Source organism: Piliocolobus tephrosceles, chromosome 12 (genome assembly GCF_002776525.5).
Source record: "Piliocolobus tephrosceles isolate RC106 chromosome 12, ASM277652v3, whole genome shotgun sequence".
NCBI classification, from domain to species: Eukaryota; Metazoa; Chordata; class Mammalia; order Primates; family Cercopithecidae; genus Piliocolobus; species Piliocolobus tephrosceles.
The window spans coordinates 118,482,577-118,502,997 of record NC_045445.1 but is presented as its reverse complement, the minus strand read 5'-3'; the positions used below and the strand labels follow the sequence as shown (position 1 = coordinate 118,502,997).

The 20,421-nt window shown below is 34.3% G+C and overlaps 1 protein-coding gene across 1 annotated transcript in view; it reads left to right on the top strand.

Annotated features, from left to right (window-relative positions):
* Positions 1–20,421, top strand: part of IL1RAPL1 (interleukin 1 receptor accessory protein like 1) — a 1,416,649-nt gene that overhangs the window by 1,086,790 nt on the left and 309,438 nt on the right. The window lies entirely within an intron of this gene.

Sequence of the window (20,421 nt, the reverse complement as noted above, 5' to 3'; positions counted from 1 at the left end):
TGTCCTTCAGAAATGAAGGAGAGATAAAGACTTCCCAGACAAACAAAAGTCAAGGGAATTCTTCACCACCAGACATGTCTTACAAGAAATGCTAAAGGAACTTCTTCAAGCTGAAAGAAAAGAATGCTTGTGAGTAACACAAAAGCGTTTGAAAGTATAAAACTCACTGGTAAAAGTAATTACAAAGTCAAATTAAGAATACTTTAGGCCAAGCGTGGTGGCTCACACCTGTAATCCCACAACTTTGGGAGGTCAATATGGGCGTATCACCTGAGGTCAGGAGTTCAAGACCAGCCTGGCCAACATGGCAAAACCCCGTCTCTACTAAAAATGTGAAAAGTAGCTGGGTGTGGTGGCACATGACTGTAATCCCAGCTACTCAGGAGGCTGAGGCAGGAGAATTGCTTGAACCTGGGTGGCGGAGGTACAGTGAGCGAGATTGCGCCACTGCACTCCAGCCTGGTGACACAACGAGACTCCACCTCAAAAATAAAAAAAAAAAAAAAAGAATATTCTAATACGGTAATTGTGGTGTGTAAATTCCTTATATCTTTAGTAAGAAGGTTAAAAGATAAAACTATTAAAAATAATAACTACACTAACTTATTATGGTTCATGTAATATAAAAAGATTTAAATTGGTGACATCAAAAATTCAAAATATGAATGTGTGTGGAGTTAAAGTGAACAATTTTTTGTGTGTGTGGTCAGAGTTAAATTTTTATCAATTTAAAATAACTTATAAGATGTTTTTGTAAGCCTCATGGTAACCACAAAGCAAAAAACTTATAATAGATACACTAACTGTACAAAGCAAGGAATCAAACCACAGTACTAGAGCAAATCACTTAACCACAAAGGTAGACAGTGAAAGAGAAAGAAATTTTAAAAGCGTTTACAAAACAACTCAAAAACAGTGAACATAATGGCAGTAGTAAGTCCTTACCTATCAATAACTAATGTGAATTAAATAGATTAAATTATCCAGTCAAAACATATAGAGTGGCTGAATGGATTAAAAAACAAGACTCTTCTTTATGGTACCTATAAAAAATTCACTTTACTGGTAAGGACACACAGAGACTGAAAGTGAAAGTATGAAAAATATATTGTATGTAAATAGAAATAAAAAACAATAGGAGTAGCTATACTTAAATCAGGTAAAATAGACTTTAAGTCAAAAGCTATGAAAAGAGACAGAGTCATTATATAATGATAAAGGGGCCAATTCAGCAAGAGGATGTAGCAATTATAGACATATATGTACATCACATTGGAGCACCTAAATATACAAAGAAAATAGTAATAGGTCTAAAAGGAGAGAAAGACTGCAATACAGTAACAGTAGGGGCATTTAACAGCCCACTTGCAGCAATGGAAAGATTTTCCAGACAGAAGTAACATTGGATTGAAACTGTAGTCTAGACCAAGTGGACCTAACAGACATATACAGAATATTACATCCAACAGATGCAGAATACAGATCCGTCTCAGCTGCCCGTGGAGCATGATTCAGGATAGATCACATGTGAGACCACGAAACAGGTGTTATCAAACTTTAGAAGACTGAAGTAATATCAAGTCTCTTTTCAGACCATGATGGTACAAAACTAGGAATAAATAAAAGGACGAACTTCGGAAAATTCACAAATGCGTGAAAATTAAACAACATGCCCCTGAACATGCAATTGATCAATAAAGAAGTTAAAAGGAAAATTTAAATTTTTTTAAAACAAATAAAAATGGAAATACAACATACAAAAAAACTATGAAATATAGCAAAAGGAATTCTAAGAGAAAAGTTTATAACAATAAATGCCTGTATCAAAAAAGAGAAAAATCTCAAATAGCCTAAGGTTGCACTGCAAGGAACTAGAAAAACAAGTAGAAACTCAACCCAAAATTAGTAGAAGGAAGGGAATAATAAAGATCAGAGCAGAAAAGGGTAAAATGGATATTAGAAAAACAATACGAGAGATGAATGAAGCAAAGATTTTTTGAAGACAAAATCAACAAATCTTTAGACTAAGAAGAGAGAATATTCAAATAAATAAAATCAGAGATGAAGAAGAGAATATTCAAATAAAATCAGAGATGAAGAAAGACATTACAACTTAGACTGAAGAAATGCAAAGGATCATAAGAGAGTATTATGAATAATTATATGCCAACAAATTAGATAATCTAGAAGAAATGCGTATATTCCTGGACAAATACAACCTACCAACATTGAATTATGAAGAAATAGAAAACCTGAACAGACCAATAACAAGAAAATTGAATCAGTAATAGAAAATCTCCCATCAAACAAAAGCCCAGGCTTTGCTGCTGAATTCTACCAAATGTTTAAGGAAGTAATACCAATTCTTCTTAAGCTATTCCAAAAAATTGAAGAGGAGAGAATACCTCCTACATCATTCTATGAGGCCAGCATTACACTGATACCAAAAACAGATAAGGACACAACAACAACAGAAAACTACAGGCCAATTTCCTTCATGATTACACATGCAAAAATTCTCAACAAAATATAAGAAAACCAAATTCAACAACACATAAAAATATTATTTACATGATCAATTGGGATTCATCCCATGGTTACAAGGATAGTTTGCATACACAAATCAATAAACCTGATACATCACATTAACGGGAGGATAAAAACCACATAATCATTTCAATAGTTGCAGATAAAGCATTTAATAAAATTCAATATCCTTTCAAGATAAAAACTCTCAACAATTTAGGTATAGAAATTAAGTATAGAAACAATGAACCTCATGACCATGAAGACCATATCTGACAAACCTACAGCTAACATCATGCTGAATGGGGGAAAATTGTAAGCTTTTCCTCAAAGATTTGGAACAAGATATGGATTTTCACTTTCACTACTTCTATTCCACAAAGTACTAGAAATCCTAGCCAAAGCAATTATGCAAGGGAAAGAAATAAAGGGTATCCAAATGGAAAAGGAAGATACTAAACTTTTCATGCTTGGAGAGACATGATCTTATACATATATAGAAAACCCTGAAGATTCCACCAAAAAACTTTAGAACTAATAAACAAGTTCAGTAAAGTGGCAGGACATAAAATCAGCATACAATAATTAGTAGCATTTATATACACTAACAGCAAACTATCTGAAAAAGAAATATTATTTTAAAATCTTTATTTCTAGTAGCTACAAAAATGTAAAATACATATGAATACATTTAACCGAGAAGGAAAACCATCTCTACACTGAAAACTGTAGCCTTTTTACATTTTACAAAATCTTGATGAAATAAACTGAAGAAGACACAGATAAATGAAAAATTTTTGTATTCACAAACTGGAAGAATAAATGCTGTTACAATGTCCATACTACTCAAAGTGATCTACAGAGTCAATGCAATCTCTATCAAAATACCAATGACAGTTTCCACAGAAATTGGAAAAAGAATCCAATAGGTTTTATAAACTGCAAGAGACACAAAATAGCCAATGCAATCTTTTTTTTTTTTAAATATTAAAAAAACTTTATTAAGGCAATATTGTTCTGTTTTTAATGAATATATAATAATTCCTATTACAATAATAACAGAAAGTGATAGCTATTGACTTTGATATTACTTCCCCCAGTTTGGATAGAAAAAAAGTTATTGTGATTTCTATATTAGACAATTAAAAGTAACACCTCTTCGATTTTTTCTTCATCTTTTCAAACCCTGGAAATATATATATGTATATACACACACACGTATACAATATGTATATATATGTGTATACAGTATGTATATATGTATTCAATATGTATATATGTGTATACACATATACATATGTGTATACAATATGTATGTGTGTATATACTATGTATATTGTGTATACACTATGTATATGTGTATACAGTTGTATATGTACATAAATATGTATATATGTGTATACAAATTGTATATATACATATATACATATTTGCATATAGATGCGAATACAGGAGAAGGTGATAGGATTGTTCACTTTCCTGTTGTAGGGATATATATATACACACACACACATACATACAATAAGTATATATGTATACAATATGTATATATAAGCATATATGTGTATACATGTGTATGTATGTGTGTGTTCTTTTAGCTCAAGATTGCATTGGCGAATCCTATCGCCAATGCAATCTTGAGCTAAAAGAACAAAGCTGGAGGCATCACACTACCTGACTTCAAAATGTACTATGATGCAATAGTAACCAAAATAGCATGGTACTGGCAAGAAAACATAGACCAATGAGGCGGAATGAAGAGCCCAGAAATAAATCTACACAATTACAGCTAACTCTTTTTTTCCCTAAAAACTGCCAAGAATACACAATGGGGAAAACAGTCTTTTCAGTAAATGGTTTTGGGAAAGCTGGATAGCCACGTGCAGAAAAATGAAATTAGACTATTGTATCTCACGCTATACAAAAATCAATTCAAAATGGATTAAAAACAAAGGTAAGACCCACAAGTGTAAAGCTATTAGAAGGGAGCATAGGGGGAAGAACTCCATGATATTGTTTTGGGCAATGATTTTTTGGATGTGACTTCAAAAACAGAGGCAACAAGAGCAAAAAAAAGGACAAATGGGATTTTATCAAACTAAGAAGCTTCTGCACAGCAAAAGAAAAACTCAATAGAATAAAAGCGACCTATAGAATGAAAGAATATTTGCAAACTATACATCTGATAATGGATTAATATACAAAATATATAAGGAATTCAAACAATTCAATAGAAAAAAGCCAAATAACCCAATTTAAAATGGGCAATAGACCTGTATAGACGTTTCTCAAAAGAAGACATACAAATAGCCAACAGGTACATCAAAAAATGTTCAACATCACTAATCATCAGGGAAGTGCAAATCACAACCACAGTGAGCTATCACCTCACTCCTATTAGAATGGCTATTGTCAAAAAACAAAACAAAACAAAAAGATAAGTTTTGGCTAGATTGTGGAAAAAAGGACACCCTTGTGCGCTATTGGTGAGAATGTGAATTAGTGCAGCCATTATGGAGACAGTATCGAGGTTCTTAAACAAATTAAAAATAGAGCTGTAACATGATCAGTAATTCCACTCCTGTGTATATATCCAAAGAAAACAAAATGAGTATGTCAGAGACATATGTACTTCTATGTATATTGCAGCATTATTTACCATAACCAAGGTGTGGAATCAACCTAAGCATCCATCAGTGGATAAATGGATAAATAAAATGTATATAGATACACAATAGAATACTATTTAGCCATAAAAATAAGAAATCTTGTCATTTGCAACAACATAGATGAATCCAGAAGGCATAAGGTTAAGTGAAAGATCCCAGGCACAATATGACAAATACTACATGATCACACTCATGTATGGAATCTAAAAAACTTATCTCAAAAAAGTAGAATGTTGAGTGATGGATACCAGAGGCTGGGGTGGTTGGGATGGGAATGTTGGGGAAATGTTAATCAAAGGATATATAATTATAGTTAGATAGAAGGAATAATTTCAAGTGATCTATTGTGCAGCATGATGACTATCATTGATGAGAGTATATTGTATTCTTGACAAATGCACAGACTGGATGTTAGGTATTTTCACCACAAAAATGACAACTACGTGAGGTAATGCACTTGTTGATTAGTTAGATTTAACCATTCCACGATGCATATATACTTCAAAGTGTCATGTTGTACATGATAGATACATACAATGTTATCTGTCTATTTAATTTGAAAAAGAATGAGATAAGATACTTTTCAAAGAGTATTAATAGTCATTTTTCTGAATTGCTGTAGTGTATTTTCAAGATGAATAAGTTTTCTAAAGTAACAGAAGCATATCTCATTAGCCATCAAAAATTATTTTTAATGGCAGTTTTTAATGTAGATCTTCAGGAAATAGCACACAATTACTGCCTTTTAAAACAGAATGCATGAAATACAATTAAATCTTCCCTTGACTAGTCATCTCAAAAATTTTTTTTGGAATATCTTCTGTTTTACCTGTTACAAAAAACACTAAAATCCAGGGATATAAAAGTTTAAAAATTTATTCTTAGTGAGTTTACAACGTCAATGGAAAGTTAAATGTGTAGAAGGAAAAGTTACAATCTGGCCTCTTAAAGGCTGGACGGAGGTAAACAGATTTTGTTTAAGAGTCCCAGAATTAGTCAGTAAAGTTTAGCCTATAAGTTGGCATCTGTGATAGTTATCGAAAGATGGGTTCGGATTTAAGAAGGAGGGATACAGCATTCCAGAAGAAAAGGAGGGGCATTCCAAATGATTCCAAGAAAGTGGTAAATTGGGGAAATGGTAAAATGTTCAGTGTGCTTGATCAGTAGCAGCTTGAGAATAGTTCCAGACTTTACAGAAGCATGAAAAAAATTCACTTTGGATCACATTGCTTTCTTGCTTACAAACCGTTGTTTTGCCATCAGTTACTGAGTAAAAGTCTTAGCTTGTTAAAATGTAAAAAATGTGAGTAAGCCCAGCCAAAATGAGCAAAGCCACATGCTTGACCTGCAGTTAACCACAGATGCATAAGGGAGTAAAACAGATTATTCACGTCTGGCCCAGATCAGTTATCTTGGAGAACCATGACCAATAATAAATGACCATTATTTTAAGCTACTAAGATTGGGAATATTTTATAACTCAATAGTATTTCACTGATGAGTTGTATTAGTGCTTTTCTATTCTTCTGTCCTAAAGTAAAAATGTCTTTACTACTTATCACTTTCAGAGAAATGTGAAGATGTAATAGAAACAAATTTTGCTAGGCAAATAGAACTATGGTATTGCTTTGAGCTGGCATAGATGCAATTCCATGTAATTCCATTTCTTGTTATAAACTTGGCTCTAAATGTACAATGTATGCTTCAATATATGGACACATGTAGATGTAGAAACTGTGTATATGTATGCACTATTTATACCATGCAAAAATTTACCAAAGTCTTCATATCCATAGCATTTATATTTTTTAAAATAACTCTTTTTAGTATAGACAATTTTAGCTATAAATATTCACAGAGAGAGAATAACATAATGAAACCCTGTGTACTTATCACCAAACTTTAGTAATTTCTAACATTTTGCATGTGTTGTTGTTTGTAGCAGTCTTTTGTTTTGTTTTATTTTTGTTTTTGTTTTCCTTTCTTTTGACAACATGAGTGGTGTTCAATGCTACTAAGAACAAATTTGCAGATTTTTCCTGCAATGCTTGAAATGATTAACTTCCATTTGTTGCCAAGTAACTGATAGCAAAAGTAATATAAGAATGTTCACAGCATAATTAGATTTGAATAGCAAGTATTATTTAACGGGTGCCTGATATTATTGCTCATAGGCATGCTTTTCTTTCTTGTACTTCTTATTTTTGGTAATAATCATGTTTTTAATGACTTGTGATAGACTTGTTTTATGAAACAGTAGAAAACCACCATAGGACCTCTTTAGTAAGCTTTTAGAGTGTTGAAACTACTTGAAATCTTATTTGGTGGGAGATTATTATTTCCTAAATAATTGTTTGCATAAACTGACTCCTCCAACAGTGTTAGTTAAATGAATCATAACAATTAGTATAAACAGAGAAAAGTGATGATGATCTAGGCAAGTAACTTATAGGTGTTCTATTTGTTGAAAAAAAGAATGAATGGAAAATTAGGGCTCTTATTATTATTATCATTTTTGCTGTATCCAGGATAGAATAAATAAAATGTTTGTTTTCAGTCTGCCTTCACATATACTTCTTGGTAAGAAAGGAAGGATGAAAGGAAATGGTGGATTGAGGGAGGGTGAGAGGAAGGAAGGAAAAAAGAAAGGAAATGAGAGAGGCTAATTATCTGGAGGTTTTTTTTTTTTAAAGTAGTAATGCCACCAAATTAAAGTAGCTTTTCAATTTAATGCACAATATTTGTATTACTATTATATTGGCATTCCAGGGTTCCAAGTGTAAACAGGTTATCTTAGATGCACAGAATATCAAGAGAACCTGTGCTATCATCTCCCGATACAGCCTAATCATTGACAGAGGTCAAGAAAGTTAAAGCAAGTGCTGAAGTTGAATATATTAATATACAAAAATATAGTATTTGTATTAGTTTGTCCTCATGCTGCTAATAAAAACACACCCAAGACTGGGTAATTTATAAAGAAAAAGAGGTTTAATGGACTCAGTTCTACATGACTGAGGAGGCCTCACAATCATGGCAGAAGGCAAAGGAGAAGCAAAGTTAACATCTTACATGGCAGCATGCAAGAAAGCTTGTGTAGGGGAACTCCCATTTATAAAACCATGAGATGTCATGAGACTTACTCACTATCACAGGAATAGCATGGGAAAACCCGCCCCCATGATCCAATTGCCTCCCACTGGGTCCCTCCTCCCACAACATGTGGGGATTATGGGAGCTACAATTCAACATGAGATTTGGTGAGGGACACAGCCAAACCATATCAGTATCATTACCCCTAATGTATATTGCCTTCAGACCACCAATGAAGTTTAATTCATCTAAAGAAATGCATTGTAGTAGTAGTAAAAATATTTGGTTAACTTTATATTCCTATATTTTATGCAAATATGAAGTTATTTTTATAAGATTTGGGCTGTTTTAAAATGTCATTCTAAAGAACACCTCTAAGATTTTATGTAATTACTACAAAAATTAAAAATTGTTTTATATTTATAAACCTTGAATTTCAATGTAGGCCATGCTTATTAAAATTCAGTATCTTTTTGGTTATAGCATTAAAGAGGCTTCTAGAATGCTTACCTTTTTTCAGTCCACTATCATAATGAGAGCCTCACTTTTATCCCTCACTCCCCTCCCATCCTTCCCCCAACTCCCCAGAGTCCATTATATCATTCTGATGTGTTTGTGTCCTCATATCTTAGCTCCCACTTATAAGTGAGAACATACAATGTTTGGTTTTCTATTACTGAGTTACTCCTCTTAGAATAATGGTCTTCAACTCTATCCAGGGTGCTGCGAATGCCATTATTTCATTCCTTTTTATGGCTGAGTAGGTATTTCATTATATATATATTTATCCACCATATTTTCTTTATCCACTCATTGGTTGATAGATGTGTAGGCTGGTTCCATATATTTGCAGTTGTGAATTGTGTCATAAGCTAAATGTCTTGAAATACATTGGAATTATTTCTGAAGTTCAGGAATGGCTTTGCTTTTCTACATTAAGTGGTTTATTGAATATTTTTAGAGAAGAACCTCTTGATTTTCAGTTGTTTGGGTGGAGAGAAGAGATTGTGGTGGTAGTCAGTCTTCATATGGGGATTTGGAAGATGAAAGAGTAGGTTACTCATTCTTTATTCGAATTTTCATCAGTCCTTCTCATTTTGGCCTTGCATCTTTCCCCGGTACCCTATCATACCTGATCTTTCTGGTTACTAAGCCTGTACAAGGTTCTAAACCCTTCATGGCTTCCTTCATGGCTGTGGTCCACTCTATGACAGCCCAGGCTGCAGCTTCCACCACTATGTTTCAACAGTTCCGTGTTAACAATAGCTTTGTGTCTACCAAAAAATTTAACTTTCCTGACCATTTCTGGTTTGAAATAGAGGTAATAAAACCACTTTTCATATGTGGCTAGCATACGGCAGAATTTTTCAACCTCGGAATTATTGAGCACTATTGACATCTAGGGCCAGATAATTCTTGCGTACATCTTTCCTGTGCATTGTAAGATCTCTAGCAGCGTCCATTGTCAAGTAACACCCCCTACGAATTGTGACCATCTCAGTTGAGAACCACTGTCATAAAACCATGCCAATGAGTAATCATGCAGGACTGTGTATCAAGAACAGAATACCAAGAAATGTAAATATCTTCTTCAGAAGCACAAGTATATATAAACCAACTCAGTATAATCTGGAAGGTCATTAAATTACATTATACTATACTTAGAAATATAATGTCTTTTTGTGATATCTTGAGATAAGCAGAGAATTTACAATGTTCTGACTTTCACAGTAACATTGTACCTTTTTCGTATTCCAAAATTTTATTTTGATAAGCATTTCTAAATAACTTGGGAGTTATCCTTTTTCATTTCTGAAGGCCTTTTATCTGCTAATAGAAAGAAGAAAAAAGATATGCTATGATCATTTTGCATACTTCCTCATTGCTAGAGATGCTTTCCCTCACAGGATACATAATTTCTTGGAATAGACTATTGTTCCTAGAAGATAATTAGTAACTGTTATTATTATTATTATTTTTGCCTGTCAATAGAAGTGAAAACAGTAGTTGGCATGCTCACCTACTTGATTATAGCTTTTACATCAATCAGCATCCTTTTCCTATGCTTCATCATCATTTCTCTCGATAATTATATATTGTTTCATTTTTCTCACCATCTTTTCTTTAGCACTGACTACACACAAATTTATTTAAAATGGCTGAAATTAGTCATGCAATCAGTTGGAATTCATCCTCACAACATTTATGCAAAATCTACTGCAGCAATTGTTTTAAATGTGAAATTTAAAAACACTGAACCACCTTTATTTATTCTATATCTAGTGATACTCTCTTTTGTTTACCTTCCATGTTTTTCTCCACTCATTTGGTCAGAATCAGGGTTTAGTGGGTGATTAAATCTGTTCTGGGATCTGTCATGAGTCTTGGTTCATCAAACAGGGCTGGAGACAATGAAAGCTGTGGCATAAAGGACAAATGTAGAAGGCGAAAAATGAATAGAGACCCTGAACCTTAACATTATCTCCATGTTGACCACAGTTTCCTTTGGTATTCTTGAGTAATTCCATTATGAAAATAATGAATAGAGTATTTCCATTGTTTCTTTTACCTTGGAGGTTTATCAAGATACTGGATAGCAACTAAATGTAAATTCTGTAACTCATATGTTAGGATAGTACTTCATAATAAATATTTTTTAATGAGAGCAAACTAAATTAATCGTGATTATATCCAATTTGCCAATTAAATATGTTCCACATATCAGTGAACTAAGGAAGTACTGGAGAATTGTTCTTAGGAACTTGGATAAGCAGGACCCTGTTTGTATTAGTCAAAAAATAAATGTGGGTGTATACTTTTTATTGATGTGTCATAATTATATACATTTTGGGGTGTATGTGATATTTTGATGAATGTAGACAATGTGTAATGATCAAATCAGGGTAATGGGGATAGCCATCATCTCAAATATTTACCAATTCTTTATGTTGGTGGGAACATTACAATTATTCTCTTCTAGCTGTTATGATATATGCAATAAAGTATTCCTAATTATAATTTTCCTGCTGTACAATAACTCTAGAATTTATTCCTTCTATCTAACTATATTTTTGTACATGTTAATCAACTTCTCTTCATCACCCCCTCCCCAGCCTCTCATAACAGTCATTCTATTCTCTACTTTCATAAGATTCACTTGTTTTGCTCTCACATATGGGTGAGAAAATATGATATTTTTCTTTCTTTGCCTGGCTTATTTTACTTAATATAATGACTTTCCATCTATCTTGCTGCAAATGACAGAATTTCATACTGTTTTATTGCTGAATAATATTCCGTTGTGTACATATGCCACATTTTCTTTTTAGTATGTTGAGGAATCTCCGTAGAGTTTTCCACAATGGCTGTACTACTTTACATTTCCACCAACAGTGTACAGGCATTCACTTTTCTCTGCAGCCTCTCTTAACATTTGTTATTTTTTGTCTTTTTGATAATAAATAGCATTTCTAGCTAGGCTGAAATTTCTCTTCGTGGTTTTTGTTTTTGTTTTGAGACGGAGTTTTGCTGTTGTTGCCCAGGCTAGAGTGCAATGGCATGATCTCAGCTCACTGCAACCCCCACCTTGCGGGTTCAAGCGATTCTCCTGCCTCAGCCTCCCATGTAGCGGGTATTACAGCTCTTTGTGGTTTTAATTTGCATTTCTCAGATGATTAGTTGATGTTGAACTTTTTTTTTTTTTCAGATATCTGTTAGCCATTTGCATGTTTTCTTTTAAGAAATATCTATTTGGGTCCTTTGCTGATTTTCTTATGGGATAATTTGATTTTTGGAGGAAGATTTTTGCTATTGAGTTGTTTGAGATCTTTATATATTCTGCTTACTAATCCCTTGTGTATTAGTTCATTCTTGCATTCATATAAGGAACTACCTGAGACTGGGTAATTTATGAAGAAAAGAGCTTTAATTGACTCACAGTTCTGCAGGCAGTACAGGAAGCATGGCTGGGGAGGCCACAGGAAATTTACAATCAGGCAGAAGGTGAAGAAGAAGCAGGCACATCTTCATATGGCAGAGCAGGAGAGAGAGAGCGAAGGGGGAAGTGCTACATACTTTTAATCAACCAGATCTCCTGAGAACTCACTCACTATCATGAGAACAGCAAGTGGGAAGTCTGCCCCCATGATCCAGTCACCTCCCACGAGGCCCCTCCTCCAACATTGAGGATTACAATTCGACATGAGATTTGGGTGGGGATGAAGAGCCAACCATATCACCTTGTCAGATGGATCATTTGCAGATAATTTCTTCCAATTTGTAGGTTGTCTCTTCACTTTGTTAACTGTTCCCTTCGCTGTGCAAAAGCTTTGTAGCCTAATGTAATCTCAGTTGTCTGTTTTTGCTTTGGTTGCCTGTGCTTTTGAGGGCTTAACCAAAAAATCTTCGCCCAGACCAATGTCCCCTAGCATTTCCCCAATGTTTTTGTCTAGCAGTTTTATAGTTTCAAATCTTATATTTAAGTCTTTAATCTATTTTTAGTTTATTTTTGTATATGGTAAAAGATGGGTATCTATTTTTCGGAATATGAATATCCAGTTTTCCCACACCATTTATTAAAGAGACTATCTTTTCCCCAATGTACGTTCCTGGTGCCTTTGTCAAAAAATGAGTTGACTGTAAGTGCGTGGGTTTGTTTCTGGGCTCTCTATTCTGTTCCATTGGTGTATGTGTTTGTTTTTGTGCCAGTACCATTCTATATTGGTTACTATTGCTTTGTAGTACAATTTGAACTCAAGTAGTGTGATGCCTCCAACTTTGTTCTTTTTGATTAGGATTGCTTTGGCTCCTTGGGCTCTATTTCGTTCCATATGAATTTTAGGATTGCTTTTTTCTACTTCTGTGAAAAATGACGTCAGTACTTTGATAGGATTGCAATGAATCTGTCAATTGCTTTGGGCAGTATGGTCATTTTAATGATATTAATTCTTCCAATCTATAATATGAGTGTGGGATATCTTTTCATTTGTTTGCATCCTCTTCAACTTTCTTCATCAGTGTTTTATAGTTTTCCTTGTAGAGATCTTTCATCTCCCTGGTTAAACTTATTCATACATATTCTATTTTTTTGTGCTATTGTAAAGGGGATTTTGTTCTGAGCTAATTATTTGTGTATAGAAATGCTACTAATTTTTGTATGTTGATTATTATCCTGCAACTTCACTGAATTCATTTATCAAATCTAAGAGGTTTTTGGTGGAGTTTTTAGATTTTTCTAAGTATAAGATCATGTCATCAGCAAGTAAGGATAATTTGACTTCTTTCCAATTTGAATGCCATTTATTTCTTTCTATTGGCTAATTGTTCTTGCAAAGACTTCCAGTACTATGGTGAATACAAGTGGTAAAAGTGGACATCTTTGTCTTGTTCCAGACCTGAGTGGAAAGGCTTTCGATGTTTCCCTATTCAATAAGTGAAGGATAGTAGAAATTAGCCAGAGTATATCTCACAGTAAATGACTATGACGTTAGCCTAAAATATGAAACTTTCCAAGACCACTTCCCTTTGGGGAATTACAAGGAGATGAGTCATCAGTCAATGCCTTACGTTTTAGAAATATAAATCAACACTGAATAGTAAAATTAGTCCGTATGGATACAAAGAGGTGACTAAACTGATTTATAAAAACTTGTCTCTGAATAATTAATCCCCCATAATCTTGCTTCTCTTATGTTGTCTCCACATATTGTTAAATGCCACCACCATTCATGTATCTGCTCAGGCTCCTAACTAGAGATCATCCCCCTTAACTCATGGACATTCATTTACTATTCACATCTAGTCAATCAGTAAATTGGGTTAGTTCTACCTACCAAATAGATACTGAAGGGAAAAGAATTCTACCACTTCCACCACCAACACTGTGCCATCACCTTTCATTGGACTGCCCCAACATCTTCCTTCCTGCCTTCCTGCCTCCATTCTGCCTCTCTGCCTCCACACCACTTCATTCTCCCAGACTTGAACACCAAAATGCCAGAGTGATACGATACCTCTGGTACAAATGCTACTTGGGGCTCTCTTATTTTTAAAACTCTCCAAAGCATTCCTAATATGCTTAGAATAAAACCCAAGTCCTTTCCACGTTCTACAAGGCCCTTCCTGCATAGACCAGTGGCTATCTTTGAATTCATTATCACTCTTTTTTTACATCATTATAGATACAATGACATTCTTTGCCCTGTCTTAAGCATGCCAAGTATACTCCATCTCAGCACCTTCGAACTTGCTCTTCTCTCTGCCTGGCATAAACATCCTCCAGGTATTGATATGACTCACTTCCTCCCTTCTCGTAGATAGGTTTCAAATAATCCTCACAGCAAGCTTTCCTGACAGTTTTCTCTAAAATAGCACTTACGTTAGTCTCTATGGCTGCTTTAATTTTCATAGTACTTGTAATCACCTGACCTTATATTATGTGTGTATCCATTTATATGATTATTTTATTTCTCCTTCTCTGGAATGCAGGCTTCACGAAAGCAGAAATTTTGTCTGTCTTGTTCACTGTTATAGCCCCTAGTGCGTGGTAGAGAGAAAATACTTTATAAAATATTTTTTGAATGAATAAATGAATATTTTTATAGTTTAACTACAAACCACCCATATCAAATTAAATGAACAAAACACTAAGTATCAAAGCTAGCCAAATGAATTCCTTGGCTTTCCTAAATACATGTATTTTGATAGATATATTACGAGTTACTTCCTTGGAAGTATTTTTTCTGTCTCCTTGGCATGACTCTTAAGTCAAAGTTACCTTGTATATGTTTTTAGTTTAGTCATCAACTGATCTCCCCGCACCTTTCTGTTCAGTTACTTAGTCACTCCTCACTCTTTGAGGCTCCTGAGGCTCCATGACTCTGTGGTTAGTCACCATAGTTATTTGCAGCAGAAAGGAGAAACGTTGCCAACCCCAAAGCATTAGAGATAAGTGAAAAATAGAGCATCCCTTTCACCCCAAGTGGATTCACCTAGTAAATGTTGATGTTTTCTTCTATCCATTGCCTTCTTCAGCAAGGACCATGAGATTGTGTTTACATTCTACAGCTCTCACAAGATGTATGCTCCAATATTAGAAACTAATGTTAAAGCATTCCAGGCCAAAGAAAGCAAAACTGAAATTCCACTCTTGAGTCATTCAGAGGTTGAAGCATTATGGGTGATCCAAGTTCCCCTGACTGTCTGTGAACACAGGCAGTTATTTGTCAATTCTTTTAAGTTAAAAAAAAATGCACAAACAGCCTATTGTAAAACGGAGTGAGTCAGTGCAATTGCACAAAGCATGTTTTATTGTCAGCTGTATAAATCTGTGAATATTTTTTTGTGACCAGTTTTAGTTGGTGGATTTAAATGAGGTCACCAAAAATTTATCTCTGAGTATAGCACTCGCCACAGTGCATCATAAATATGCTCTCATCTATGAACATCCTTATGAATGACTCTATGTCTTACTCATTCTTTTATCTCTAATTTAGTACTGACTATTTTAGGTCTTTCATAAATGCTTTTGAAATTGGAATATGGATGTATTTATAATTATCTAGATTATAAGCTCCATCAGGACTAAATGCTATGTTTTGTTTACATTTGATCCCCTTATAATCCTTGTACATTTTCTTGCATATTTAAAAGTCTTTAAAATATTTTTGTTGAATTGATTTGTTGAGTATAGATCAATCCCCCTGCTATGGAAACTAATGTGGAAAGTGTTAATGATTCTTAAATCAGAGTCTAAACCCCTTTTGATCCTTTGGTTGGACGTCCAGTTCATTATTTCACAAATAGTAATATTTTTCTTGTCAGGCTATATAGGCTGCTAAATGCTATTGTCCCAAACTTTGATGGATATAATTAGAACAGATTTATTTTCCATCTACTATATGCAAGAACTTAATCTGTTTTCCTATTAAATTCTCACAACAATTCACGCAGGAAGACTATTTATGTCACATTCTCCATATAAAAAGACTGAGACTAAGAGATGCTAAATAATTTATCCAACTTGCCAAATAAATAAGGTAGAATTAGGAACTGTTAGACCGGTTTCCTTGAACACTAACTGTGTGAAATCTTCCCTACTCTACCACAATGCTTGTAAGAAACCAAGTGAAGGGAACTAGTTAAAATACATTATGAAAATTACATATAATTTTGAAAGAAACATTTTATGGTAGGATAAGTATAGATATCCAAAATGTATCAAGTATTCTCAATAGTATTTGAGGGATTAGCATGTGAAGGATTAAAATTAAATTTTAAAGAGGTGATTGTTCAACAGAGAAAGGTGCATGTATCATAGACACCTCACATTTCTCTCCACGTTAAGATCTTTAGAAAGACTCAAGAATCTTGGCCTCTTTACCCTGGTATTGTCATTTTTGTTTCAGGAAGATAGTGTTTTACTTTTTACCGTTCCATAGCTCAAGTGTAAAAGGGATGGGGAAAAGAGGGAGACGCTATATCCCTTTATGAATACTCAGGGAAACTTAATATAGATAGGGAATCAATCCTGTACACATCTTCATGTATACTGACTTCTAGATGTTTCTCTAGCTGGTAGCTAGTAAGAAAAATTAGTGTCCTTAAAATTTTCCTTCTATTATGCAGAACAGTTTTGTCAACAGAGACATTAATAACTCTGTAAGAGAGGTCTGCTGTTATTGTAAATGACTCTAAAGCTTTACCGTTGTTAATAGGATGTTCTGAAGAATAAAATGAGGCCTTGAAAATACTTTTGATGGTGAATACAAAGCTATGTTTAATGCAAAATTAGTGAGAGAAAAATCTCTACTATAATTGCCGTGGGTTTTTGTAGACAAAATATGATTAGGATTTAAAATTACCTTGTGCTTCATATCATTACTGTTACACTTTGTTTAGTTTTCAAAGTGATTTCCATTTGTGAGTGAGTGTCCATATGTGTGTATAGGTGTTTTCAAGGAAGAGAGAAATGCCTCTGTAACACAAGTTGTTTTCTTAACTATAAAAAGCCAGTTGGCTTAGTCATGGTCTAATGCTAAGAACATTTCTTTTTAAATTGTAATTTGTTTGAATTTCCTTCTAGTTTCACCTTTGCCAGTGCAGAAAATAAAGAGAGTTTTTGTGGTTGTGTGTATATTCATCTTAATTGGTCACTACCATAGCCGCATTTGTTTCCCAGTTCTGTGTTGTCAATTCAATCCAACTAATATTTATGAAATACCATAATGTTCCAGAAACATTCAAATAATGGAAAAATCTAGCTCATGTTCTTCCTTTGTGACAGCAAAATTGGTCACCCTCAAGTGACTGTAGAACTGAACTACATCTTAGCTTTAGCAATCACCTCCTTTTCACAGTCATTTTGACAATGTGTCAGATCAGTGGCTCAGCTGTTGTGGTCTCTGGAAGTTTCCCTTCACTTCTATCAAAGACAGGAAAATCACATGAGAAATGTATCCAACTGATACCCGTCATAATACCAAAACATGACACTTATAGATGATGACAGATTACACTGCAAGAGCTCCCTGCTCTAGGTTATGATTATTCAGTTGCATGTTTCCACTCTTCTAACAGATTGCACACACCTTGAGGGGAGACTGCACAGACCCGTGCATTATTTGCTTGACAGAGTTTTCCAAGGAGCACGTAACAAAGAATGGGGAGGAAAAGATCTAGGAAGGATTCTAGTTTGAATTTGCTCTGTTATCTTTGGCGAGCCTTTTGATCTTTTTGTACCTCAGATCCTTGATCTCTAAAATAAGAGAGTTGAATCGGTCCAGTTTTTTTAAAAAGTTAATATTTTTTATTAAATTAAAATCTATTTTTAAATTTTTATTAATTTTTTTTTAACTACAAAGCACTGTTAGGTATAAGGGCAGAGACTAAAGATATTACAGACCCTCTATCATAATATCTGGCACATTATTATGTTTAATATATATCAATTGAATTGAATTGGATTTGTGTGGTCAACATCCTCGGTGAAATACTGATGTATAAGGTAAAATAAAAGCAGAGCTACTTTTGTCAAAGAGAAGTGGGTGGCACAACAAGGCAGGGAACCGAGCCCAGTGGGTACCCCCAAACTCCACCTACTCAGAGGGACATGGTGAAAATCATACCGTGTTAGAGAACACAGTTTCCAAATCAAAGAACTTAATAAGCATATAATTTTTCCTGGCTTCAACATTCTATAATTCCATGACTGAGCTTTAAGGAATTCCTTTACTAACATCTAGTTTGCCACATGAAAGTAATATGAAAGATGTTAAGGATGTTGTAACATTATGCCATCAAGTGGGTGGTGGGTTATGATGGAGAACCACAAAACCATTTTGTATTTCTGAACAAATGTACTGCATACGAGTTTTATTATCTTTCTCTATAGATCTTTATTTTTTTGCCTTACTGCAAACTAATGTATGCAATTGAACAGGGAACAGTTCTCTCAGCTTCTTTCTGTAAAAAACTGTCAAGTTGCCTACTTGTAACTACATAATTACAAGATTATATAAACTGATATAATTTACTGAATACAACACTTATTTAGATACCATATTTGCTTTTGAAATTCACTGAAACCATTTGATAACCAGAGTCTAAGAAATGTAGATTTCCAATCTATTAATGGCAGACTATTTTGCCAATATTTAGTGAATAAGCTGATTATTTAGGCAGCAGAAAAATAAAATCCATTAAGATCACTTTAGGCAGGAAATAAGAGTATTAAAGATTAATCAGAGTGATGTCATATCTTTGAGAAGAATTTCAAAGCGATTGATCTCATCCTATTACCCAAACTTTCCTTTGCCCTTTATTTCTATCCTCTTGTTAAATAGTAATAAAGATGAATGGATAATTATTCCATTAGCTATGAACAAAAGCTATCAATCATATATGAAGTTGTTCTTCCAAACTAAAACTCAAAACTCAATTCGTTTTATTCTCTGACTTGGGGTACGTCATTTCTTTGTACTTAATGTGTTTTCCTTTAAAGAGAAGAGGAGGCAAGCTGCTAAAGCTTGAATTCTTGAACCCTCTTGTGATAAGTATATGTGGTCAACTCCTCACAGTTCTGCCTAGATTAGCCTTCCAGTTATCAACCAAGCTGGCATGTCCACTTGGCAAAGAAGAAAGAAAGCCCTCAAAGCAAAAACACTTAGTTTAGCAATCATTAATTGATAATTTATATACTTGATACAGAGTAGAAATTTCAGTGACAGGTTTCAAGGGACCTAGGCAATTCTATTAGAGAGGGCAGGGCAGAGTGAGGAGGCTAAATGAAGGAGAACTGACTAAAGTCCAGATATAGTCTAGTTTGGCTAGGAATGAAGTATGCAGTGGAAAACCTATCTTCAAGATTTCTAATGACAAACTCTTAGATTTATGGGCTGATAATTGAAATTGACGAGAGCACAGAGCAGAACTGTGTAGAAGCTTAAAATCGAAGAGAGTATATCATGCAAATTAGCAATAAACACTATAAAATGTAATGGATGATAGTAAGAAAGAGTTTAGACTAAATGGAAAATATCATTTAAAATATTCCCTTGGTGTGGGTGTGCATGCTTGTACTTGTGCTAATTTAATGCCACATCTACCTCACTTAGATTATGTATATAGGAAATACTTAATGTAATAACTAAATGGCAGGTTTTGAAATGATGTGATCTAGGATATGGAAACTAGGAATGGAATTAAGAATAATGAGACAACTTTATGCCAAAAAAAATCATTGTAATACATGCCACATATACCATGTGTGCTTTAATTAACACAGAAAAAAATGTAGGACATCCCATTAAAAGTAAAACAAAGAACAAATTGAAAATGCTTGGGGCCGGGCGCGGTGGCTCAAGCCTGTAATCCCAGCACTTTGGGAGGCCAAGACGGGCGGATCACGAGGTCAGGAGTTCGAGACCATCCTGGCTAACACGGTGAAACCCCGTCTCTACTAAAAAATACAAAAAGTTAGCCGGGCGAGGTGGCTGGCGCCTGTAGTCCCAGCTACTCGGGAGGCTGAGGCAGGAGAATGGCGTAAACCCGGGAGGCGGAGCTTGCACTGAGCTGAGATCCGGCCACTGCACGCCAGCCCAGGGGACAGAGCGAGACTCCGTCTCCAAAAAAAAAA